This window comes from Mus caroli, unplaced genomic scaffold (genome assembly GCF_978045245.1).
Source record: "Mus caroli unplaced genomic scaffold, Mus_caroli_1 scaffold_2, whole genome shotgun sequence".
NCBI classification, from domain to species: Eukaryota; Metazoa; Chordata; class Mammalia; order Rodentia; family Muridae; genus Mus; species Mus caroli.
In genome coordinates this window covers 51,696,144-51,721,923 of record NW_028227257.1, presented here as the reverse complement: position 1 = coordinate 51,721,923, position 25,780 = coordinate 51,696,144, and positions in this window count along the sequence as shown.

Genomic DNA, 25,780 nt, shown 5'->3' with positions numbered 1-25,780 from the left:
GCAGACTTCAAACTTACTGTCACAGTATAACTGAGAATGAGCTTAGACTCTTGATCCTCCATCCACTGCCTAAGAACAGGGCTTACAGGTATGAGGCATCACACCCAGTCTACACAGTACTGGAGAGTGAACCCAGGGCTTTGTACATGCTAGACAAGGGGTTTACCAACTGAGCTATGTGTTAGTGTCCCATATACCCTATCTAATCTGTTGATGGTCCCACCTCTGTCCTGTGACCTGGTTCCAATGGGTTCCTCTTCAGGGGAGTTTTGAGGTGGTTATTTTTCTTTTTCATCAATTCTTGGGAACGTTTTTTATTTAACAATGTCTGCTCATCTCCCTGATTGCCCAGGTGAGGTGTAGAGGGCCCCAGGGGTCAAAGAGGTAGCTCTTTGAGCCAAGTCTGGCATTATTTCTTCTCCGTATTTGCTAACTAGTGCACGAATTCTGCAGAGACAAACATCAGAAAGACCCTTCTGAGGTTTGCTCTGCTCCCTGCAAAGCCAGGGTGTCGGTCTGCCCTGCTCTCCTGGAACTTCTGAGAGTAGCTGGTATCGGTGTGACCTTTCCCTGACCATGCTATCCAAACAGACGCATGCAATGGAAGAAAAAGAAGGGGAGGGAAAACTCCCTTTCTACTATGCAAATATACTATGGAAAACAAACATGACCTCACATGGGTTCAGCACCTTACATTTTTTTGCTTTATTTTTTAGTTAGGTATACATGCATGTGTCTGTGAGTATTTATCAGATCACATGGAGGTGGGGTTTCAAAAGTGGTGACCCTTCTCAAATGGAACCCAGGTCCTCTGCGACAGCATAAGTATTCTTCACAGCTGAACTGCCTCTCTGGCCTCAGAGTTAGAAGCTCAGAGTTCACTCTTCCCTTCTCAGCCGGCTCCCTCGGGTCACACAGCATTTACAGAGTGCAATATCCTAAGTGTCACGGACATGGGACACTGAGATATCACAGAGAACTCGGGACCTCGTGTAAGCTCCTTGATGTCTTCTTCCCAATTAAAAACAAACAGATTAAAAACAAACAAACAACCCCCAAAATCCGTCTGGCCACAAAAAACAAAATTGCCCATTTGCTTTAGAAAAGCATATAAAATATAAAACCCACTCACTGGCTCTGGGGCGCTAGCTTTGCTTTAAACCTACAAAGCAGAAATGAAAAAGCTCCATGCATCCCACCAGGGATCTTGTAGTGTTACAGGAGACGTTGGGGCCTTGACTGGTATAAACAAGCCTTTTCTACCACATGATTTTGCTATAACGTTATGGTACCAGAGGCACAAATAAACCTTTCTTTATAAAATGTTTGCCTCGGGAATTTTGTCATAGTGATAGAACGCTAATAGTACAGTGTCTTAGTCTATGCTCTGCTTCTATAACTGAATTATCACTGGGTAGGGAATTTATATCACCTGTAAGGACCTGTCAGTACCATCATGATAGCAATCGAATGTCATCTTGGGTACAAGAGGAGACATTTAAACCACAGCAGAAAGAGCCCATCTACATCCCTGTGTTCAGAAATTCAGACAGGCTAACGAGGAGAGCTCTTCAGATAGAAAGATCCAGAATCATTGGTGTAACTCCTGTGTGGGAGCCCCTCTCCTTTCACCCCACCTTGGTGTCTTATGTTCTCTCCGACACCCAAGGGAGCCTGATCCTGGAACCTTTAGTTGTCATAGCCTGTGGAGAGTTGCCCTGACTGAAGAGTGTTTGCTGTTGTTTTGGTTTTGGTGTTTTGTTTTGTTTGTATTTTATTTCTGAGAGATTTTTGAAAATAAGGCCAGGAAAATGGAAAGGAGAAGTTCCTCAGATCCAGAGTGACTGCCAGGTTCCTTTGAGGGCTTTAGTGTCAATAGGGCCCTGAGGTTATCAAGAGAGGTCTGCCAGGTCGGATCCACGGAGCCAACAGAAGGTGAGTACCGCGTGGCAGGAGGCTTCTGTAAATCCCACTGGGGTTGGAGCGCCAGTTTCCCCATCTCAGCCCCCACTGGCTGACACTGAATTTCAACATCACCTTCCTCTGCTACCTCAGTATAGCTCTCTGTCTCATGCCCGGGCAGAGACTTTCCTAATTCCTCCGTCCCAGCTTGGCTCATTCCGTTGTCCTTCCTGCATGTGCCACCACACACAGAGTCTAGAGTAACCCTGACAAGGTGGCTGCTGGGCACAGGCAAGGTGGCATAGACTCTGGGTTGAACCCTACCCTGTCAGGCTGAGCAAGTTTAACTCTTCTTGAAGTGGCTTCATCTGCAAACTAGGTTAACAATGGCATCTCAAAAGCTATGCTGACTGCAGGGAGTAAAATTTCTTGAACTAAACATATTGCCTAGGGCTGGAGAGATGACTCCATGGCTAAAAATATGCATTGTTCTTGTAGGGGATCTGGGTTCAGTTCCGGGCACACCACATGGCAACAACCAGCCATCTTTGATCCCCCCTTCTGGCCTCCATGGGCATCAGGTATATACATAGTACACTTCCACTCACGTAGGCAAGACACCTGTGCACAAAATAAATACATCTTTAAAAGATATTTACTACAAGCCTTATGTGTGTGGTACCTGTAATCATAGCACTCAAGAGGCTGAGACAGGAGGATGATGAGTTTGAGGTCAGCCTGGCCTACATAGTGAGATATTATCTTTTAAAAATGTGGGTGATGGAAGAGCCCTAGGAATTGTAAATAACAGTATTAAAACAACTTTGTCCCTTTTGCATACGTTCAAGTTTATCTAGCCAGGAAAGCAAGCAAACAAGGCGTTTCCCCAAGGCCAGCTTCCAGGTAAGCAAGCATCAAGGGACACTTAATAAATGAAGCTCTCTGTGTGAGCATTTCCTGTGATTGCATTCTGATATTGTACACATTTCCTGTCCTTACAGGGAGTGCTCTGGAGCAAAGGGGAAGTGCTGCCTTTGAGAGCCAGAGTCATTTACAAGGCAGTTAACACCCTTTTGCCTGGAGCTCATCATTATGCAAATGAGCGCCACCCACCTGGCCTTGGAAGTTAAAGCCCCAGCACAGATTCTTTTTGTACCGATTTTCTTGGATACTCTCTTCGTTTTTCCTTCCTTCCTTCCTTCCTTCCTTCCTTCCTTCCTTCCTTCCTTCCTTCCTTCCTTCCTCCCTTCCTCCCTTCCTCCCTCCCTCCCTCCCTCCCTCCCTCCCTCCCTCCCTCCCTCCCTTCCTCCCTCCTTTCCTTTCTTCCTTCTCTCCCTTTTCCCTCTTTTTCTTCTCCATCCCTCCTCCTTTTTCCCTACCTCTCACCTATCTCTTTGTCTCTGTCCTTGCTCTCTTCTGCTGATAGCTCTCCCCACCTCTAGCTTTCCTACCATACGTTGCAGCTCCTTAATAGCCCTTAGTAGGAAAGAGACATGAGTATGCAGCTCAGAGGCCACCCACAAATGAACTTTGTACTACATTACTGTCACTGAGCAGACACGCTGTGGCTGTGTATCTCTACATAGACCCAGAATGGTTCCCATTTTGTGGCTGCCACGTCTATTTCCTTAGGGAGTTGAGTTACTGGTACACCCACTTTATTGGAAGGATCCACTAATGAAAGCGACAGGTGGTCTTTCATGTGTGGACTGTGTTACAATGGTAGAAGTGGCATCCATGCTGCTTGTGGTACGAAGCCTGGCCTGTTTGTTTTGAACCTTGGTTTTCTTATCCACAGTCCTGCAGTTTCTGTTCTCTGTAAATACCCGCACAGAGGCTTCTAGCTGAATCCTGCTCAGGCTTAGCTCAGAGCCTGGCACCAGTGAAAGGGCAGCCAGGGCACAGGTATCTGGCCTGATGGTATCTGTCTCACACAAATGCAAGTGATCCTCAACCCACTATGAGATGAGATAAAGCGATTTTAAGGTAACAAATATTATTAGTAAACAATGCCATTTAATATCTCTAACCTAGGGAAGGTCCTGGCGAAACAACCCGACATGAATGTGGTATAGCTTCAACGGTTTCCCCTCGAGACCTGTGTCCACTGCCCCAACCTGCAAAAGCATACTGTATGGCACATCATTAAACAAGGGGCAAAATCAAGATTAAAGCAAAATAAAACTGGCAAAACAAAAGCCTTGTCCACTTCACTCTCCCAGTGCTGAGACCCCGTCCACCTGAACCTGTTCAAGTCTCGTGCACGCCACCACAGTCCCTGTGAACCCCTCCCTTCCATTGTCTATGTGAAGACCTGACCCTTGGACTCAGTCACCACCTCCAGCTCTTAGAGTCTCTTGACTTTTTCTTCTCCATAAATCCCTGTCTTGAGGAGAGGGATTTGATGAAGACATCTGACTTCGAATTGAGTGCTCCAAAGTCTCTCCCTTTCTGCATCTTTCCCGCTTGTGGGTCTCTTTGGTAATTCCTATGTACTGCAGCAAGAAGCATCCCTGCTGAGGGCTGAGTGAGGACTGATCTATGGTTGTGTGTCACTAGGTCACTAGGTCACTAGGAGTCTTTTTTGTTTTTGTTTTTTTGAGACAGGGTTTCTCTGTGTAGCCCTTGGCTGTCCTGGAATTCACTCTGTAGACCAGGCTGGCCTGGAACTCAGAAATCACACCTGCCTCTGCCTCCCACATTCTGAGATTAAAGGCGTGCGCCACCACTGCCCGGCTACTAGGAGTCGTTTTATTACTCTGTTCTTTTAGCAGAAGTAGGTTTGGAGGAGTTGGGGGAGGGAAACACATTCAAAATCTATCGTGTGGGAAAAAATTAATAAAAAGTGAAAATGACCACAGAAGGGTATATGGGAGGGTTTAGAGGGAGGAAAGAGGAGGAAAAATGATGTAATCATATGATAATCTTAAATAATTAAGGAAATGATGAAGATATGTAAACAAAGAAAAGAAACTCAAGCTCTTCAGTTGAAACATCAGGCATTGGTGACAATCTGCACAGGCCAAGATGGGTCTTGGAAAACATTGCAGGATCAGAGCCCCCTTAAACTTGAAAAAGAGTGTTTCTATAAAACTGAAGTGAAAATGGCTTGAGCATAGCCTCCTCAGCAGAGGTTCCTTACAGAGGCTGCAGGGGTGGCAGTGGGTGGGAGGGCAGTGGGGTGGGTATCTAAGCACTGAGCATCAGAGAACCATGAACCATCAGCTGTCACTTCCTGGGTCCTCATGGTTGTATGGAGACCCTTGGGGGAGCTGTCTGGAGGTTGTTGTCAGGGCTTACACTTGACCATGTTTTCCCATCATGCTCCAGGAGTCCAGGCTTCAGTCTCCAGAGTGTGTCCTGCTGCGAAGAAGATGTAAAAGGGAGATGTCCTTCCTTTACAGGGTGTAAAGGAAGGACGTGGGTTGTAACTAGGAGTCCACTGTCAGCAGTGACATGACGTGAGGATGTGTTGGTCTGTTTCCCAGAACAACCCTTGTCCAAAATGAGATGCAGCGTTGTACCACAACATCATGACTGGGGAGCTGAACCCTGTGAGAGAACTACGGGGCTGTTACCATGGCTCAGTCAGTGAAAGTGCTTGCTGCAAAACTAACAACCTGTGTTTGATCCTGGGAACCCACAAGGTGGAAGGAGAGAACCAACTCCTGAAACATGTCTTCACTCAGCCCACCTCAAATAAATGTTCAAAAGAAAAATCAGTGGTGCTGCTGCAGTTTGAACGTTGTGCCTGTTGTGTCTGTCCTCCTAGATTCCCCTCCCCCGAGCACACACAGAATCTAACCCCCAGTGTGATGGAGACAGGACCAATGGGAGGAGAATAGGTTTTGAGGGCTGAACCATGGATAAGATGGATGATTTCATGGAGGTGACCCCAGACAGCTGTTATGTCCCTTACACTTTATTAAGAACCTAAAATTCTAACCCTGTATTTATGGGGGCTGGGAGGATGGCTGCATGGGTAGAGAGCTTGCTTACTTTGAAAGCATGAGGACCTGAGTTCAATCTCCAGAACCCACAAAGGCTGGGCATGGTAGCACACGCCTGCCAACCCTGCACAGGGAAAGGAGAGAGAGAGAGACAGGAGGATCCCCGGGATGGGCTGGCCAGCCTGTCTAGACTAATTGGTGAGCTCCAGGCCAAGAAGAGCTATCTCAAAGAAGGTGGACAGCATTCTGATGATAATATCTGAGTTGTCCTCTGGCCTAATATACACAAACACACATGTCCAAATATAACCACACACGCATGCACATGCTTGAGCATGCACACACACCTGTACGTAACAAAAGACAGCTCCGGGTTGAGTGTGGCTTCCCTAAGCTTCTAGCCTGTGATTTCTGGAAATGTCTAGAATAATTTTGCTGCAAACAGAATATTGCTGATGTCAGGCGCTCTGGCAAGGCTCTGTGCTCCCATACCACCCTGCCCAGCCTGTGGGTGGAGTTGGCTACCACAGGACCTAGCATTTCATAACCACCTCCAGCTGTAAGTTAGTTAGCACATCCTAGCAAGGGACTTAGTACTCACTGTGGGGCTTTTTCTTTTTATTTTTTTTCCTGATGAAAGCTAAACAAACACAGACTTCCTCTCAACATCGCATGCATTGGCAAGAAGCGGTATGAAGATGAAACCCTGCAGAAAAGCACTGGGTAGACAGTGAAGACATAGCTTCCTAGGGTGGTGCAGAGGAGGAAGGAAGGAGAAGATGGAAGTGGGCGACTTCATCTTCAACAATTCATCCCAATCCACTCTCTCCAATCATCTTCATCATACCCAACATTGGTCTCCAACATGCCAGTGGTCCCAAATTCCCAGCAATCTCTAGGAAAGGTGGTTGAGTCTCAAGGAAGTGACTTCAGTAGAGCCCAGGGAGCAATTGATCAAGAGTCCCAGGAACCCATCTATCTCAAAGGCATATGGAATTAATTCCCTATATGTTAGATTCTTCACTATGTGGAGTACCCAATATAAACAATTAAAGGGAGGGAAGGTTGATTCTGGCTCTTGGTTTCAGCCCATTGTCCTCTGCTCTGGTGACTCTGGGCCCACAGTGAGGCAGAGTGTGACACCGAGAAGGAATGACAGGAAGCAACAATGTCATCCTATGGTGAATCCACGAATGGGTAAGCCACTGATTGTACCAAATCCCCCAGGAAACTCATCAGCTGTCAATCAAGCTCTGAATAAAGCCGGCAGGGGTGGAGGGGGAGCATCCCTAGTCAAACCATAACACCTCCTATAGCTAACGGTTCAACCCTTCATTCATTTGGTGGAGGTTCAGGGAGAAGTCAGTCTTTGAAGCCACACAGGCTGCAGCCATGAGTTCAGGAAGCCTGAAAACGCTGGCCCCAAACTGCTAGGACTTGCTAAATAGCTAACAGTGTACCTAGTTTTTATGGCCACTTCCAACTTGGGAACAGCAGAAGAAATGTGCCCCTTACCAGTTGCACAGGATCCTTGCTTCCTGTTAGCTGTCCCCAGCTATCCCTGCCAACAGCTCCCAGTCAGGGCAGCCCTGGGCTGTGTGTGTTTCCCACCAACAGCTTTCCTGATACAGGTTTTCCTGGCTCTGAGTCCTGCCAAACGCAGGAAACAGCCGCCAATTGCCTTTCTGCTGTAGCAAACTTCAAGTGAATATCCTTCACTTTTTTTTGGTCTTTTGTCTTTTGTTTACTTTCACAGTTCTCATACACTCACAGACAAGGTGACTGGGGGCCCTGGGCAGACAACAATGGCCAGTGTGGTTGATTAAAAGTCGCCCTTACTCCATGCATGAGCGCTCCAAAACAGTATTGGAGAAGAACATGACTCCTAAGTGATGGCTCAGCCTCACTCTGCCCCAGAAGAAAGGTAAAAGGCCCAAGGCATGTCTGAAATCATTATGTTTTGACTTAAAAAAAAAAAAAAAAAACTTCATTAGCCTGGGGACAATGGGACTATTGTCTGGTGATAGACAAAAGAAAGTTCTGGAAACTTGGACAAGATGCAGCTGAGCCACCTGAATGCCTGGGCACAGATTTTCTACAGGCTGATGCCCAGCAGAAGAAGAGGGCAGAGCCAAAAGCCGTCAGTGGGTGGCAGAGGCCAGCTGGGCACCAAGTTGCCAATCCACCCTCTTGCCAGAGAGACGCAGACGCTTGTAGCAGGCTAGGTCCCCACCGTGGGCCAAATCTGTGATTTGCGGCGATAATTCAGATTCAGCTCTCCTTCGTCACCGGGCCAACCTTAAACTCAGCTAAGAGATGTGCTTTGAGTCTGGGACACCCTCCTTTCTACTATAAAATCAAAGCGGTGTCACACACAGAAGCTTAAAACCCATTATACCTATATTTTGCCTGGAGACGCTATTAGAAATCAAAGGAATGGAACTCTGATACTTATTAAAACGAGCAATTAGGGTAGTTCTGAATTTGTTCCTGGCTCCCTCTCACGTTAGTTTCTGATATTAAAAAAAAAAAAAAAAAAAAAAAAAAACTTGAAGGGAAGAATTCGGGTCTCTCTCCAGACGCGACTCCACAAAGTCAGTCTCCTCAGAGCTTGGCAAACACAGGGAGAAGGTGAGGGAGCCGCGCCGAGCAAGCCTCCCTCCCAGGCCTGGCGCAGACCCAGGGACTAGGAAAAGAAGGTGCTAAATTATCTTTGTTCTGCTTTAAGAATGCCTGCCAATTACTTCAACTAAGGTCCCGATTCTGCTCCTGTTAATTAGGCTGACATCGCAGAATTTACTAGAAGAAAAGCAGTCTGGAAATCGGCTCTCCTGTCTTGATGGCTTCTGTGTCGGCACGTGACCAGCAGTTACCATGGTGACTATCAGTCGCTAGTGGATTGTCCACAAGTTGAACTTGCATCTGACAAGTCAAATTTGTCAGTTTGGGGAAAAGTGGAAAAGGTTTAGGTTGTTTTGTTTTGTCTTGTTTCTGTCTCAGAACCACTGTTCCCTTTTTAGCTAGGCAGGCTTTCTCCATGTCACGGTCCTAAGGTGCTCTTACCCTCTCGGGTGGTCTGTGGCATTTTTGAGACCACCGATAGCCTCCCATCAGAATTTGAGGATAAAATAATACAGGCTGTGATTCAACCACAGACTTAATAATGGGGTGTGCACCACAGCCTTCGCCTCTCTGGGCTTTTCCTCTAAAGAAGATTTTATTTCTTTCTTTGTCGTGGACTGTACTCATGATTGTGGGGGTGCGGATAGTCTTCTAGGCTGCACATTGTACCTTAGCAGGTAATGATGCTCATGGCTAGGTTCATCAGGTTTAAAATAAAAGTTTAAAAAAAAAAAAGCATTTAATAAAGATGACTCCGTCAAGCCACATACTGCAGGCAGCTGGAGCTGGGAGTCCCTGAAAGGGACAAAAAGACCAAGCACCAGCCCTGGTGAAGGCCACCACCATGGCTATGATGACAGAGTGGGGATAGAAGAGCCAGCTGAGCCCCAACACAACGGCTGGCCTCTTCTTTGGCTAAGGTCCTAACTAGAGTCAAGGTTATCAGCAAGTGTTTCACCTTAGCAAAACGGTTTTCAGCTGAAGGAGGTCTGAGCCCCCGGCTCAGTGTGCAGGCATAGCTATTCTTAGCACAGATGTCTTTTCTCTTAGAAAGAGTTACTATGAATCTTAAGTGCCCCCAAAGGTAGGTGGGGTGGGACCCCTCTCTCGGACTCAGGTCAGAAGCCCTGACTTGTCCCCACCCTAATGACATAAGCTAGAACTGGCCTGCCTCTCTCCACTGAAATCAGGATGTAAGCTCTGTTGAATTAGTAGCATAAGAACCAGGTTTTAGACTCCAATTTCATGTCTGTCTCAAGAGGACAGCTGTGTATGGAAGCACCAGCTGCCTGCTCAGAGCCTGCCATTGATGCAGCATCTCCTGCCCTCCCACCATCCAGCTTAGACACGATTTTTACAAAGGTGGCACTGAGATCCAAAAGCACAAGACAGGTTCCCCTCACATGTGCAGAGTAGCTGAGGTCTGAGCCAGCCTTAGGCCCAAGGAACAGACATGTCTGGGAGAGGTGCCTGATGTCCAGTACAATGCCTCTGGCCATCCCCAGACAGTCAGGCATTCTGTGATCATGTGCACATGTCAACACACAGACACACAAGTATACATATAGCTAAAAAATATATTATAAATGAATAGCTATTTTAAAATTCATTGTTGGTTGACTTCACTGATAAGGGATCTGTAGCTATGGGAGGTTAATTCTATATATGAATACATTTATATAAAACTGTATACACTTGCATGACTATATAAACTTACATAATATAAATAAAATGCACACAGATGAATTTACAGGTCTAAAATGTAAATGAGATTATTAGTACATATATCCAGAAGGCACACTTACAGCTATGTTGGTCACACAGTCAATTTCTCTTAAATGATGCTCTTGGTCTGTTCTTTTCTCCCCTGCCCTCCTCTTTTTCCTCCTCCCCAATAGCACCCAGTATCTAGTCTCCTTCTTGCAGTAGGATGTAGAATCCAATAGAGCAAGCATCTGTCAAGAGAAAATTTCCAGTGCATTGTGGGGAAAGGGAGGCACATGGTCCAACACTGTGGTGGAAATGGTGGACATGAATGGGGGGAATGTTCTAGAAGGCAACTTAAAGGATGCCCATGCAACCAGGGGTATGAGCCTCCCTTGGCCTAGCCTTATATGAAATAAAGATACCCTGCCCCCAGTGTCTGTCATCGAGGCCCACCGTTTCTCACTGAGTATTTTACAACACTGACGTTGGTGTGGCCTTGGGAGGTTGGGGCAGAGTCATTTCTCTCAAGACTCCTAGGGAAAAGATGGAAACTTAAGTCCCAAACTGTACAAGGTCATACTCACCCTGACAACCTAGAAAAGGAATGGTGTGGGGAGGAGGGGGAGAAGGAGGCGATGGGGAGGGGAAGGACACTAGGACAGTTTTAGGACAGGCATCCTGGGTGGAGTCTCCAGAACTCCAAATCACAAGACCTCAGAGTAGAACAGTGAGTTCCAGGCTCTGGGGAAGTGGGAATGCTCTGGATCAGACATGCTCATACAGACATTCATGCAGGTTAAGTACCACTATGCATAAGAATAAATTAATCTTTAAATGCACTGGGTCTTGTGAGGGGCTATGTAGATGTGGGGAATTGAACCTGGGTTCCCTGGAAGAGCAGCCAGTGTTCTTAACCACTGAGCTATCTTTCCAGCCCCATGCCAGTGCATTTAAAACCAGAGCATAAAAAACACTCTTTAGGATGATCAAGAGTCCCTGACACATGGGCCCAATGAGCTTTAGGCTGCCTGTGGACAGTGGAGCTCTATGACCTTGTGAGTTCAGTTCTCTGAGTGTAAGGAGACCCAGAATGAATCAGATATGGTGAACACACATCCGCAGACTGCTGGTTATCACTAAGGTATTCCCTGAGGTGACCATCAGCTGGTGGGAGAAAGATCACACTTGTCCTTTGAGAGGGAACAGACAGAGGAGGATCCTAAGGCAAGATGGCACTTGAGATGTCTACTGTAAAATGTACCCCACCACACCCATCTCCTCCTACCCAACCCTGGTCCACGCTGCCATCTTTGGCCTCCAGAAACTCTGGTAACTCTTTCTGGCCTGACAGAGAGCCCTCTGCCTCCACTTGCCGCCTCAGTTGGCATTCGTGGCACCAGAAAGGAAACTTAGAAGAAATTAAGCACAAATACCATGGGACCCATGTTATACTGTTCATCTCTGTGCTGTTGACAGTGGCCGACGTGAAAGCAGCATCATTGTTCACAGACCTGGGCAAGAGACAATACAGTGAGAACATACAAGAGTATTGCCCAGCAATGTACACGAGGAGGATTCTACCACAGCCAACTTGGATAGGCCCAGAGGAGTCAGAGCTGAGGAAAATCAGTCTCGGGACTGATATCACACCGTACAGCTTAGATAAAGAATATGACGTCGACTCTTGGGCAGTAGAAAAATGGTTGCCAGGGACTCTGGAGAGGCACCTAGAGGTGCTAATGAAGAGGCATTGTGTTTCCTTACAAGTTCAAGGAGTGGCTGAGCTCTGGAGATCTCAGCACAACACTGCCTACGTGGGTGAGGATAGAGCTTATATTTGATGCTTTTTACCACAGTGGAATAAAATGCTTTAAAAGAATTTAGTGCAAAGAAATAAACTTTTATCCAGAAAAGACAATAGGGAGTTGGGGTGAGGAACCTTTCCTCTTTGAAAAACGGGGAGGTGAAGTGGGAGGACAGATGGAGTGGCAGCTGCCGACATGGGTGGGAAGGCAGCCGGGGAACATCCTGAGCTGGTTTCCCGGTGAGGTTAGTGCAGGCTTGTTTTTGTTTTTGTTTGTTTTCTTCACTTTTCTTTTGGCTTGCAGGATGTAATCCCATCACAAACTGAGGACTCTGTGTGTGTGTGTGTGTGTGTGAGAGAGAGAGAGAGAGAGAGAGAGAGAGAGAGAGAGAGAGAGACAGAGAGACAGAGAGAGAGAGAGAGAGACAGAGAGAGAGAGAGAGAGAGAGAGAGAGAGAGACAGAGAGAGAGAGAGAGAGACAGAGAGAGAGAGAGACAGAGAGAGAGAGAGAGAGAGAGAGAGAGAGAGAGAGAGAGAGAGAGAGAGAGAGAGAGAATGAATAAGGATTTGGCTTCTGTGACACTGGAGGTTAACAAGGCGTCAGAACAGAGCCATTGGAGTCCCAGGAGAGCTGCAGATAGAAGCTCCAGGGTAGGCCAGAAGGTCCAGAGCCAAGCAGAGCCTGTGCTGTTTCAGTTTGAGTCTGAAGGCAGGAAAAGGGCAGCACCCCAGCTAGAAGGTCCTTTACAGGAGGAACCCCCTGTGGCTCTTGGCCTGCCTTCTTTTGCCCAGCTGTCAGGGTGTAGCCCACCCATCCACTTGGGGAAGGGGAAATGTGCTTCATCCAGAATAGTCTGTTCAGTACAGTGTTCCCCAAATGTCTAACAGCCAGTCTAGTTGAACGTAAAACCTAACCACCTCAGCTCTATCAGCTGCATTCTGCTCTATAGGCATAGGTCCTAGAGGCAGAGTCAGCTGTTGTCTGCTTGGGTTGGGTCTTCAGTCTCTTTTGCAGAGCTCTGACCATCACAAGACCCTCCCCCTGTTTTATGCTCATCCTTGAATCTTGATCTGGTGCAACACTTTTCCCTTAATGAGTTTGAGACAAGTTTTATTGTCTATCCCACCACTGGGTTCCCATGAGTCTGGCTGCCCTCTTTCAAGCCCTCTGTCCTTGCAAGAGTCCCCCTGGATCCCTTCCATATTTTGCTAGGCTGGGTCATTGCCAGAGAACAGGCCTTATACAATCGTATCTGCCTGGTGCTTATTATAATAACCAGTCTAAAAACTGGGGCTTAATGCACACACGTGAGTACACACATGCCTATATGCTCATCTGTGTTCAAAGACACCTTTCAATGAAGTGGTCTACGTATAAGAGCAAAGCTTAGATACCTCTCAGACCCCCCAGGGCCAGTTGACAATACTCCGACAGAGTTAAATGTCTTATGGGTTACAGTCTGCAGCAAGTGCCATCCATTGGGTACATGGTTTCAATAACAATTCTAGTCACCAAGGCCTCTGCTCTGTCCACTGGCTTGAGGACTTGCAGCCCAGCTACCTTCTGTCTGGGGAATAGGCCTTGAGCCACCTGTCTGGAGGCGCTTTGCTATCTTCATAATAGAAGGGCACATATAGGGGGAAAGCAAGGCCAAGCTGGTGCTACCAAGGAAGCTACAGATATGCACGGTAGGATGGCCTAATGGAGAGGGAGGGAGGGGGAGGGAAGAGGGAGAGGGAGGGGCAGGAGGAGGGGAGAGGGAGAGGATGCATTTATTCTATTTGGAAGGATAGAGTCAAGAAGCAGCTCAGAGCTATGATGGCCGAGCTCAGCTTTTGAAGTGGGCCATCCCCTGGGCTCCTGCATCTAGAGGATTGAATGGTCTGTGTCAAAGGGCACAAGTGCCCTCTTAAAGAAACCCCACCCCAGCAGCAGCAGCTGCTCAGCGAGAATGCCTGATGGAGCTAGAGTCTAGATTCTCAGCCAAGCAGCCATCCCTGTCTTCAACTCAACAGGTAGGGAGGGTGGAGTGGACAGAAGGACAAGCAGCAGGAGTTCGGGCAAGGGTTCTCCCAGATACATAGTGGGGGGACAAAGGAGAGCTACTCACACCAGAAGTGCTCCAAGAGCGACATGATATGGAAGGCTGTGCAAAAGATACGGAAGCAGGTGAATAAATCACAGCACGATGGACCCTTGCATGTCCTGGTAGCTAGAGAGATGTAATGTCTTCATTCATGAGAATGGTGCCTTGTTCATCTACAACCATACTCACACGTTGTCTTCTTCCCTCCCTCCTTCCCTCATCACCGTCCTTCCCCCCTCCTTTCATGTGTCTTTATAAGTTTACTTTGTATTCAGGATCTTTGAACAGGACAGGCTTGTTTTGAGCGAGCAGCAAACACAAGTCCAGCTGTGAGAGCGAAGGGCAATATGGCCTCCTCAGCCAGAGCCCCAGGAAAAGCTACAATGACACAGCCCATCAGAGGCTGACCCCAGCCTCCCGCTGATGACCTCATTACTCCACATCTGGGAATGGCGCCAAGAGGCAGCCCAGCTTGCCAGAACATAGACTCCTGCAGAGGGCCTTGGGCTCTGAGGCCCTGGGGGACCTACTAAGTCCAGCACCCTGAGACGCCTGCCATCTCCATCTCCCTCCCACACTGGCTAGTCACCCAGCCTCATCTCTCAAGCCAGGAAGGTAGGCACCAGGGGGATCCACACACAGATATCCCAAGGCCCACCACCGCAGAGTACAGTGTTGAGGACCAATATGCTTGAAGGAGTTGGCCCCTCTACACATGCAGATTCTCTGCCGAGGTATTTACAATAGTCTCTCCACAGTGCCCATGAGGGAAGACATGGTAGACTGGGATCCTCATGGGGGGGCAGAAGCTGAGTTTCTCTGAACAGAACTGGAAATAATGAGACCAATTTCTCCTACCAACAGTCACTGAAAACCCACGGGCAGGTACCATCCTCCACCCGTGGTCCCACGAAGTGTGTGGACACAAACGCTTCTGTGGCACGTTTCGAGGTCTGCTGTGGTCCCCAATGGAGAAGAATGAATTTACATCCATGGAGCTAATCCAATAGAGGAAGCAATGTAGCGCTAGGCTGTGGAAGGCCACGTATCGCGTGGCAGCGTGGGCTAAACGCTTGATTGGCACCAGGGCCCCACCTTCTCCCATTACTTGGTATTCATCATTCATTGGTTCTTGCTGGGAGCCTTTCCCGGGCTCCTCATCTTCCTGAGGGATTACTGTCCACACTGGCACAGGCACCCAGCTCATGTTCCTCTGTCTTTGCCAGCACAATCTGGTGCCTGATACAACTTTCCGTCACACTGGATGGTTTAGAAATAACTACTTTATTCTTAGGATTAGCATGTCTTCTCCCTTTTCTGTTGCTATGACTTTAACGGAGGGTTGTGTGGTAATTCGATACACAAGTAAAACACACAAAGAAGATATCAGGAAGCTTGGCTTCTTCTCTACTTCAAAAACTTCTTAAGTTTATTTTGACTAACATGTAACATTTGAACATGTTATGGGGTAGATTGTGGTATATCATAATTTTTGGCTGCCCTGGAACATTATGTGTAGACCAGGCTAGCCCAGAACTCACAGAGAATCTGACTGCTTCTGTCTCCAGAACTCTAGGATAAAGGAGCGTGCTGCCACACAGACTCAACTAAGTGTGTCCCGCTTTCTATTTCCTGAGGAGACTCAGTCCAAACTCCCGTCTCATTCAAAACAAATCTGCATTGTGTTAAGACTTGGAAGGCTTGAACAATCTTTCTCATGTACACATATGCTCACTTACACACACACATACTCACACACACACACTCACACACACACCACACATATACACATATTCATACATATTCACACACACACACACACCACACATATTCACACCCACTCACACATTCACACACCACACACACACACACACACACTCACACCACACATATTCACACCCACTCACATTCAAACACATCACACACACATAGTCACACACTCACATGCACTACACACCACACATACACACATACTCATACACATTCACACACAACACACACACACATACCCCACAAGCTCACTCCTTCTTTTCATGAGACAATTTGTACTGCACATAAACTCTTTAAGCAGGATCATGACTAAGTGGTCCCTTGACCTTAGGTCTCCGGGACAGAAGCTGAAAGGTGCATCTCCAGGAGTGGGCAAGGGGTACCATATTCCACAGCCCCTATTGTACTCCAAGTCACCAGATTCTTCCTGTGTGGCCACCAAGCTTGGGTTTGATCTTATTCCTGAGCTGTCCTGGCAAACACAGCCCTTCACAGAGAGGAGGCCCAGGCCCTACCTAAAACCTCCCATCTTCCTCTCCTTCTCCATCCAGTGCTCTGTTCTCACACGGGTCCCCTCCCCCACACCCTTCACTTTATCTTTGCCTCCATCCCCCGTGAAATACTTTCCATATTCATAAGTATTCTCAAATAAAGCAACAACAGCAAAACCCTAAGAAGGCTAATGCCCTTCCTATCGGGGAAATACTCATTACAGAATAGAAATTCCCTAAGAAGGAAGAAAGGGAACGTTTAATGAGTGCCTACTGTATGCAAGGTGTCTTTGACCTCTCCTGGTGTGACAAAGTGACTCTGAGTCCTTGCAGTGTGCATTACTTGCAAGCTCAATGATGTCAGTCGTGGCTAGGAGAAGAAGGAGCACTTATCCCTGCTCCCCTCACCTTTGTGTCCCGAGGAAGCCTTGACCTCCGCGAGCTATGTCAGCCTGCTGTGCCAGTTCCCTCTGGGGCCAACAGTAGGTGAGGAGCAGGGTCTAGCTGGGTCTTCATTGCCAGCTCAGCCTAGAGCTGGTGCACTGTCCTTACCCTCACTGATAAGGCTTTGTTGGGAACGAAATTAAGTCATGGAATGAGGCTGAGTGGAAGAAAGTCCTTTAGGAAATGAAATCCACCAAAGGAAATCTACCAAGTGTGCTGACTTGCTCCCACAACACCGATTAAGCAACCTGTCATGTGAAACTCGCTCACCTGCTATATCCTAAGGCAGGATCCAAACTATGATAAGCTAAGATGACTAATTCTTACATCTCCCTCCAAACTACAGGATTTATGAAATGCCAGGGACAGCTGACCTCCAGGTTAGCAGGGTCCACCACCACCTTATAAATACTTAAGGAGCTCTGAACAAGCTTGTGAAGTTGAACCTCTCTCCTTGAACTGGTCAGGGGCAGCCACGGTGCAGAAAGGAAGATACTGAAGTGTGACATGTGGCCTTTTGCAGGAACCCAGACACTGCCTCCAGGAAAGCTCCTCTGGTGGCCATTGTGGCAAAGAGGAAATCGCACCAGATGGTCAATAGTGGCAACTCCAACGCTTGGTGAAATGATTTAGGTACTTAGCAAACAAAGAGAGCATGCCAGCTCCTTTCCCGGATTCTTCTTCCTGGGGCACAGAATAGAAGAAAATGCAGAAGCAGCCTCTAGGCTCAGTGAGAGGTAGCATTTCCTAGGGTAGAAGAAAAATCAGATGGGGAGGTGGGGGTGGGAAGTAGGGGGTGGGGCAGGGGGCTTGAGGGTGGGAGGACAGAGGGGGATGGACAGACTAGAAAGTGAAATTGGATTTTTTTTCTTTAAAAAAAATCGATGAAGTAACCAAGCTATTAAAATGGAAAATAAGTCTGATGTCATTCTGAAAAATAAAAGCGTTGAGTCACCTGCGGAGCCACTTAATTAGGCCCGGAAAGGGACAAGAGAGCTTGAGTAATTTTCCCCGCCAATGTCAGTATTTCAAAATGAGCGAGGCGTCAGGCCTCCTCTCATCGGAGAGTTACATCAGTGCTTTTACCCTGGGGACAGCCTGAGACATTAGAAGTCGGTGAAGAACAGAAAGGAATGCATTAGGACCAATCCCCGACTGCACTGGGCCAGCTTCCACTTCAGGTCCCTGCGACACCTCAGAACGAGGTCTAGAGGGGTTTCTGGGCATGCTCTGGGGAGCCAGACAGCAGCACGTCACTACGACAGTCCAGTCACGTCACTACAACAGTCCAGTCGTCAGAGTGACAGCCGGTGAAGCTCTATGGAGACCCCTTAGGGACAGCTGCAGTCAGAGGTTTGGGCTTTAACAGACCCACATGGGCATTCCTTCATAAGTGTTTGGATTCAACACCTCTGCTAAATGAATGCCTCCGCCTTTCCCTGTGGGTCAGAGGGTGGCCCTTCAGGGTCCCGCCAACTATCCCTCTGTCTTTACCAAACAGAGAGTCCTGCTATCACCAGTCCCTTGCAAGGCAAACACTCTCAGTAGCCTCCCTGCTGCAGAACTGGGCTTTCTTGGTAGCACTCAGGAATCGTGGGGACCGTCCTTGCGCACTTGGGTCCTCTGAGTTGGGGGTCCCTTCAGCCACACTCATGACAGGTTCCTGCTCTAGATCCCCAACTAGAGAAATCTCTGACTAGGAAAAACAGGGGCCACAGCTGGGGCCTAGCTCACAACACCATGTCCACCCTCCCACCACCCCCCAGTGCCACGATCGAGGTTATGATGCCATGATCAGTCAAGCTCAATTCTGATACTGCCTGGTTGATGTTTATTTTTCTTATTATTTAGCTGTAGCTGTAGAACTCCCAGGGCTTTCTTTAATTCCTAAAACTGGCCTTCTGGCTTTGTAAGCTTTGAAATGGAGCCTGATCAGGAGAACAAGGTGAGCACACACCGATGCTAACATGGCTGTCAGCGGGATATGAAGTACAAAGTGAAGGCCTAGGACACAGGAAAGGCGATTTTTACTGGAAATGGGGGAGGGGGTGTCCTTGGATGGTAAAGCAGTCTGTTCTGAGTTTAGGGAATACAGCAGAAATGAATCATGGGCTAAATCCAGGTTTTAGAGAACACCCTAATTCCCCAAGGACCACCCAAAAAATTTCCCCCATGTTAGTCACAGAGAGATAAGAATGAACAGCAGCGCTCAGTGTGCAATCATCGACCAGATCAGAAATGACACCCATCCCTCACAAACACCTTGGTCCTGTCAGACAGCACTGGGTTTCCCCTTTAACTACCTCAACATTATTCCTTCTCACCTTCCCAACCAAAAGACTGCTGGGTAGAAACACAAAACAAAACAAAAACAAAACCCAGAGTAAATAAGCAAGTGCTTACTTTCCCTGCCAATCTAACAACTGAAACCCAGGTAAACCAACTCTAATCCTCTTTCGAGGATCAGGATTGCCCTGCCTCTAATCTAATGCCAATAGCTCATTAGGTTGCAGTGCAGGGAGCTTTGAGACTAAAAGAAGATGACTAAGATGCAATGAAGAGAAGGGGAGGGAGTGCTGGCTGAACCCTAATAATATTGATTAAGAAGCACTTGGAAAGTCCTTCTGAGAGAGACAGTGGGATGGGAGAAGGAGGCGTGGTCTCTAGTATATACATGCGCTGTGGACGGTTCTTCCAGATTCATCTCCCCAAAACCTGCTTTTCAACTGGGCTAGCCAGCTCCCCTTGCAGAACCTCAGTTTCCTTGTATGTGCACCAGGATGGTAAGTGTTTAGCAAGGACCATACTGGTTTAGCAGGGACCCATGCACAGGATATATCAGAACTCAATCCAGCTGGAATCCAGCTCTTTTATTAGGTGCTGAGTTGAGAAGGCCAGAGTGCAAACTGGGTGCAACATCCATAGATATCAGCTATGTTGGTTGGTGATCTCTTGTACAATGTCACCCGGAGCTGTCTCCACGGCTGCACGATTTCAAATACCTTATCTTTGATTTTTTTTTTTTTTTTTTTTTGTGGTGTGGGGAATGGAACCAGAGGTATCACTCATGCTAGGCAAATCCTCTGCCACTAAACTGCCTCTCAGATGTCAGGGGAAAAGAGATATCAGTGCAAAACAGACAACACAGGACCAGGACAGGCTGGACACTATTGTAAGACTGTTTTACACTGGCTCAGATGAAGGTAGGGCCAAACAGAGACACAGTACTGAAACCATTGCCCTAAAGTCTTGGGGTCCTGGAGAGACATCAAGAGCACTGGAGGTAAGAGAGACCAAAGCTGTCCAGGCAGGGACATGCACCTGCCTACAGAAGGTTGTGTTTAGGTGGCAGGGCCATCTAAGATAGTGGTTTTCGATATTGCTAATGCTGTGTGTTTTCTAATGGTCTTAGGTGGCTCCTGTGAAAGGGTCATTTGATGGCCCAATCCCCAAAGGGTTTGTGATCTTCAGGTTGAGAACCATGGACCTAAGGGTTGGGGCATCTCCATGGTGAGGAGACTTTTTCCTTCCCTCTCCTGATTAGAGTCTGGCATGACTCCTCTGGCAACCCCTCTATGTACCCTGTCTGAATGCCAGGTCCAGCTTGCCCTTTTCTGCCTACTGGCCTCCCCTCCCCCAACTCTGAACCAGTCAAAGTGTGTATATTTCAGAGACTAGGAAGAGGCTGTGCTCCTCATTCTTCTGGAGAGTCATTTTATGTCACAGTTGCATGAGAAAGGAGATAACCAGAGTTCACAGTCTGCCTGCCCAGGGATACCGTGGGTGAATTTGCTTAGGCCAGCGTGACATCCAGGACAGTCATGCCTCAACAGCCTCCTCTTTAGCATAAGTGGGAAGAGTTTAAGGTCATAAGAATATAGGAATCAAGCCAGGAGGTGGTGGCACAAGCCTTTAATCCCAGCACTTGGGAGGCAGAGGCAGGTGGATTTCTGAGTTCCAGGCTAGCCTGGTCTACGGAGAGAGTTCTAGGACAGTCAGAGCTACACAGAGAAACCCTGTCTCAGAAAAACCAAACCAAACCAAAACAAACAAGCAAACAAAGAATATAGGAATTGAGCTGTCACATCCTGTGGGAGACAAAAAGAGTCCAGGCTACACTAAACTGAAGACCAGTCTTAGTAGTTTGAATAGATATGGCTCCCATAGGCCCAGGTGTGTCAATGCTTGGCCCATGGGAGGCTGGCTGGGTACAAGCTGAGAGTCTTGTGCTCTGCTCCTAGTTCTCCAAATACCTTATCTTGAACACCAAAGCCTAGTCTTTTGTTTACACAGCAATTCAACCATCCACCCCAGCTTATCTTTTGATTATCCCATGAATCAGCATTTTATGACCTAAGCCTCCTGATTCTTAGAAAAGACAGCTAGTACATTTTTTAACACAGCAACTAAATTCAGAGATCTGCCTGCCTTTGTAAGCACAGACAATAAGCTAGCTGGGTGGAATCCCTTCCTGAAATTAACATTCCCACCATGCCTGTGCCTAACTTGCTCTGTCCCAGGCTGACCTTGAACTCAGGAATCTGCCTGCCTTTGTATCTTTCTGACAAGCTGGCTCATTAGTGCATGCCTTTGTTCTTTTAGATCTGTGAAGCCCTTCATACAATTCATATTGCATCCTTATATTTTGCTTAGTTGAGAAATTATATAATTTTTGAACTCATGTTTTCAGAGTTCTTTTCCACAGCCTTAAGGGCTGTACTGAAGCTCACAGCCCTTTGCCATTTTTGCTGAGGAACATAAACACACCTTCAACTCCTAAACTCGTGTTGTTTCTAATTATCATGGGAACATTAACGTTGGCAGGGAGAACATTCATTGCCTGATAACCTTGTTGGGGAGAACATCTCCCAAAGGAGGAACACAAAGTAAATTATGTACATTATTATACAAACAAGCCCTACAGCAACCGACAACACTCGTGAAGGCCCATGTCCTGCTGATTCTGCTGCATGGCCAGGAAACCTTGTCACACTGTCCCCTGCACAGCCACGCAGGACTCGGCACAGATAAAAGATAAAACATCACCCATGTAATGCTTTGTGAGCGATTGGGATTACTTATTGAAGCATGGGTGACTCAAAGGCAACTAGGTCATTGGAAAGTCCACCCCAGCATGGGGGAAGGACACTCACAAAAGGTATATCCCGAGATCCCTGCACAGCTCATAGGTAGTTCCACTTTAGAGTCTCCCTTCCCTAGCAATTATTCACAGTGGAGTTGCCTTTCCCAAGTTTCTTGGGTCTCCTGAGCCTCCCTTTTCCCTCCAGGAGGGACTGTTTTGATTTGGAGAAAAATACTACACAACAACCTGGCTGACCTGGCTCTAAAGTACCTGCTCTCCAGATGCACACCTGTGCCCAGGGTAGGACACCTTTACCTAACCTTTATGGGCCTTGATCATGCTCAGCATGAGGAGTCTGGATGCATGGATTTACATGAAGGTTGATGTTACAGCTATGCCCTGGGCACAGGTTTGCCTTACACTCTCTCCTGGGCCTTCCCAGACCCCATTTCCTTTGAAGGAATACTTCTTCCCTCCTAATTTTGGGGGTGTAGAATAGTCTCAGGTGCATATTCTCTGCTGTGGAAGGTAGAGAAAGGGAACATTTCCTCATGGCTGTGGGAGGTATGAGAGTATGGGTGACTAAGAGGTGTGAGACCTAACCCTTGGCTTGGAGCCCTCATGGGGGTGTGACATCAGAGGGTCAGCAGATCCAACTGTCACTCTAGACAGACCATGAGATAGGAATGATGCTTCCTGCTTTCTTAGTTCACTGAAGAAGCCAAGTTTCTCCTCCAATACGGAGACCTTTATCGGCACCTTCTAAAGCATTCACTCTTTCATCAGCCCTGGCTGGAGTCTCCTGGAAATGATGGAATTCTCACTATGGTGAGCCTAAATGCATCGTACCTTCTTAAAGTGACTCCCATGATGTCCCCAACAGTATCGTGTCTGTGACCAAAGAATGTCTTTCTATTTAGGACCTTTTCCATTTGTCCCAGCCCTCTCTTAATCTTGTTTGTGTTTCTGACCTATATAACTTCTTGGTGTAACGAGGGCCATATGTTTTCTTTACTTACCTACAGGTTAATGTGGGAGCAAATGGAAGGTGCTGTCTCTCTTCATTTCCACAGCACCTCCTCAGCTTCTCTTTACATAAACAAAATCCAGGGTGCACTTCTAATGGCTGAAATTCCATGCCTGCCCACTCCGCTACCAGCTTCCCAGATGAAGAGCTTTGTCATGCTATGCAATGCTGGGCCCATTGTTCCTCCCTCAGACTTTTGACCAGCAAGAAAATGCACTGCTCAGATACTTAGCAGAGAGCCAGATGTCCTTGTGAGAGAACCACAGCCCCTCTTAAGTTCCACAGGCCCTCTTAAAAATCAGAATATTGGCCACATCTTCATGGCAAGAGATGCTGGGAACCCATGACCCTGATTATAAGCAAAAAGATCCCAAAGCAAAGTTGAATTCTCATGAATGGATCTCTGACACTTGCTAAAATGCTAGATTTGTACAAGTATTGAGTATATGCATCTTATGGGGGAAATCTATGAATTTCATTAGATATTCAAAAAAGTAGGTCATGCTTCAGAAGTTCCTCCCAAATGTGGGGCTCATCCGAGGGCTCATCTTACGTCATTGCTGGCACTTTCCATGAGCATGTGGAGAGTCATGATAGAGACACTGGCCAGAGGCTGACGTAGCCAGAGGCTCCTGCCCTAGCTTCCAGATGACTCTCCTGCCCTAAAAGTGGGTATTTACACTTTGTTTCTATCTTCAAAGTTTCTCTAGGACATGAATGATGGTTGCATTCATTATATAATCAGAGGCCATGACCTCAGTAACTACCCAAAAAGGATTCCTGGGACAGTAACTGCAGGTAGAGGTGGTTGGGGGTGTGGTGAGGCAGACAGGACAGGGAACAAGGCTTAGAGACCAGGAAAGATAGTGGAGCTCCTGAACAGATGAGACGTTCAGAATCTGCAAAGGTTCCCAAAGAATAAATCCCAGTGAAAAGCCCCCAAGGGCAAATGTGCCCTCACCTGCCGAGCTTGGCATGGGAGGTTCCTGTCTTAGTTACTGTTGTCCTGGCAAAGGCAACTTATAGAAGAAAGCATTTAACTGGGGGCTTGCTTACTGCTTCAGAGGACGAATTGCTTATCATTGTGGCAGGGAGCATGGCAGCACACAGCAGATGGGGTGCTGGAGAGGTAACTGAAAGCTACATCCTGATCTGCAGTCTGCAGGCAGCAAGGACAGACACACACACACACACACACACACACACACACACACACACACAGAGAGAGAGAGAGAGAGAGAGAGAGAGAAGAGAGAGACCCATCCCAGTGGCACACCAACTGGGTATCAAAGATTCAAACATATGAACCCATGGGGGGCCCTTTCTCACTCAAACCACCACAGCAACAGAGTCTAGAACAGGGCTTTGGAGGCAGCAATGGATAGCCCTGACTTTCTCCCCTTTCTTTACACAGAGCACTTCATTATTCTCAGACAGTGCCATTCTGAGAACAGGCACCAAACCGACAGTGAGTTTTGGCTAAGACTTCCCTTTTTGCATGGTTGTGAGTGATTGGTGGGGGACCTGGGTGAGTGGGACAGCTATGCCATGCAGCACCTGTTATATAGAGTGTCTTAGTGGGTCAGCAGTGGCCCCAGGACGACACAGGTGCTAGCCAAGAGCTCAAGAGCCATTGCCATCTCCAGACCTACCTCAAGTTACGCCTCCCCCAAGAAACAACTGCTTCTGTGTTGAACAATCTATTTAGAGAGGATGGCAAGTCACACCTCACTATGCTCCCCACCAAATCATGAAGCCACCACGTCACCATGCTTTCCTGTGGACAGAGGAGTGGCAAGAAGCCATCCTGCCGAGCTTCCTGCTCAGGCACAATGACATCTGCTGCCCTGCTGGTGACGCGCAGCCCACCCCAGGTGTGGGAACGCTCTGGCTTCTTGCAGATTGTGGTTTCCCCGTTGAGTCAGAGGGATTGGGACAGTGCTTTGAGCAGAAGGACAAGCGGGTCACAAGACATGTGTGTGTCAAAGAGATAAATTTTGAATCTTTGACAACAGGTTTATTTCGAGTAATCTGAGTCACTGATTACATCAAAGGCCGCGCCCAGCTGGAGACACTAACAGCAAACCCCAGACCTGGGGCATTTCATCTGGCAAGAAACTTGGAAGTTACTGTAAACAGTTATTTTGGGCAAAAATAGATTTTCATGCATTTGTTTATTTTTGAGACAGGGCTTGCCATGTAGCCCAGGCTGGTCTGGAATATACAATTCATTATGTAGCCCAGGTTACCTTCAAACTCAATGTCTTTGTGTCTCAGCCTTACAATGTTTGGGTTAGTGTTGTTGACATTGTTGTTTTCTACAGAGCTTTAAACACACACAAAAAGAAATGAATTTATTACTTATCACAACTTAGCAGAGTAGTTAAATTTATAATCTGCCTTAAATTCTATCTGATTGGGAGAGGGTACCAAAAAGCAGGGCAGACCCTTGGTGAGGGTTGGGGGAGGGGTACTCGGAATACCCTTGAGATGGAGCGAGTTCACTTGCTATTTAATGTGCATAGCACCAGTGAGGCTCTCCACTCTATGGAAAGAGTAAATGTCTTTCTAAAACCTCCACGGAGTCAGGCCAGGCATCTCTTCAGACGTTTGCTTCCTGAGTCATCTTTGCCTTTTCTGTGACGGACTACTGATTCCATTGGTTACTCCCTAGCCATGTGGGGTCCTTCTGAGTCCCAGGAGTCTATACTGTTGGTCACAGTGAAAGAGAAGGATCACGGGTTTGACAGAGGCTCTGGGGACAGCAGGCTTCGCTATCCAGTGGACTCCACTGGCAGAGGAGGGCTGATGTTTTGCTCTGGAGGGAAGTCTGGGTGGAATAGGGTTTCCTTCAGGCTGTGCAGCAGTTCAACCAAGAGGCAGTTCAGCAGA